Below are 2,008 nucleotides of genomic sequence, written 5' to 3'. Positions count from 1 at the left end.
TGTAGATTACAGCAGTTTTTTATTTAGAAAAACGATTATTTTTGAAGGAGTTATGACCTATTTTAGCTTTATGCTAATGAGTTTCTCAATTGACAACTGGTTGTGTTTTACTATATGACCAAGTGGGCGTTGTGGAGAGAAGTGTATGACGCTGACCAATCAGTGACCAATCAGCATCATACACTTCTCTCCATTCATTTACACAGCACATCTTGATCTTACTAGATCTCTATGTGCAGACACATACACACACTAATGTTACTCAAGTGTCCTGACAGTGAATAGACATCACTACCAGCCAGGACGTGATGCCTGTTCACAATCCCGACACTTCAGTAACGTTTGAGTGTGACTTACAACACAGCTCATCGAGATCACGCTGGGCTGTCATTTACAGCGAGATCTCATTGTGCTGTGCTGTAAATCCCACACAAACATTAGCGAAGTGTCAGGATTCTGAATAGACATCACGTCCTGGCTGGAGGTGATGTCTATTAACTCTCAAGACACTTCAGTAACGTTAATGTGTGTGTATGTGGCTGCACATAGTGATCTAGTAAGATCACTATGTGCAGAGTAAATGAATGGGGAGAAGTGTATGACGCTGATTGGTCACTGATTGGTCAGCGTCATACACTTCTCTCCGCAACGCCCACTTGGTCAAAAAGTAAAACACGCTTAGTTGTCTATTAAGAAACTCATTAGCATAAATCTAAAATAGGTCATCATTCCGTCAAAAATAATCGTTTTTCTAAATAAAAAAACACTGCTGTAATCTACATTACAGCGCCGATCACATCATGTACAAGAGAGGCCACTTATAATGTGGTGACAGAGCCTCTTTAAGTGTTTTTATCATTATATATGTTATATGTTATATGTCGATGTATTTATATGTAATAAAATTGCACTTTTTTACATTACATGTAGCCTTGTGACTCGTGGTTCTCCATTTTTTTCGTCTTTTAGAATATGTTGGAGATCTGGGCTCAGTGTAAGATGTATTGCCCATAGTGTTTGCTAGTTGACTTTTCACTAACTAAAATCCAATGTAATTTAATCCGGCATTTGATAATCCAGAAAGTCTGATGATCTGGCTCTTGTTTCCAGCACAAATCTGTATAATGTGGAACCAATGAAGAAATTCCTCTAAGGAAATGTTGTTCTGAAATAATGGGGGGGGGGTGAAGCTGGGCCCTGAGGAGTGGGGGGCCGACATGCCACATTAGAGGACTCCAGTACTATACATGGACATGATAATTGGGGGTCCCTGATACAGATTTACATTGGGAGCTTCAAGTTATGACTCTGCCTATAAGTCAGTTTCATATACCTTTGTGTGTTGTCTGATAATCTGGCACCTATAAAGTCCCATTGATGCCAGATTACAGGAATTTTCCATACGTTGTGCACTACAGAGTCATGTAACATTGCTGCGTCCCTGAGGCGTCTTGTGAATATACAAGACTGTTCTGGAAACAAGTGCTGAATTATCAGATTTTCTGGATGATCGGAAGCCGGATTAAGGGAATTTCAGTGTATTTACATCACGTGCGCCGCGTGACCTGACTCGTCTTTATTTTTATACAGACGTCACATGACCTGGTTGTTGTAGTTTTATTTTTTATTATATGAAAGTTCCCACATATTAAATCCTTGTGTGAATGATGGGAATCCGAATCCCATATATGAGGCCGGCCCCGCAGAGAACAAGATTATGTAATATATTGATTATAGGCGTATGGATAGAGAACAGTCCAGCAGGCAGCGCAGTATCGTCTTGTCTCTATTGTGAAGCGATTTGGCGGCAGAATCAGGTTTTGTCGTGTACGGGTTGAACCCACGACTATTAGTAATAATGAAGCGGATCATATTGGTACATCGTGCCCCCTCCCTCTCCTCCTCTCAGATTGTCCATTCGTTGAATGGTTTCTTCCACCAGATCGCAGCGAGTTACGGTTTCGCTCAGGACGGCGGTGGTGCCCCGCAGGTAACAATAAGAAGCGAA

The sequence above is a fragment of the Rhinoderma darwinii genome, chromosome 3 (assembly GCF_050947455.1).
Source record: "Rhinoderma darwinii isolate aRhiDar2 chromosome 3, aRhiDar2.hap1, whole genome shotgun sequence".
Lineage (NCBI taxonomy): Eukaryota > Metazoa > Chordata > Amphibia > Anura > Rhinodermatidae > Rhinoderma > Rhinoderma darwinii.
The sequence above is the reverse complement of the archived record's forward strand: the minus strand, read 5'-3'. Positions refer to the sequence as shown.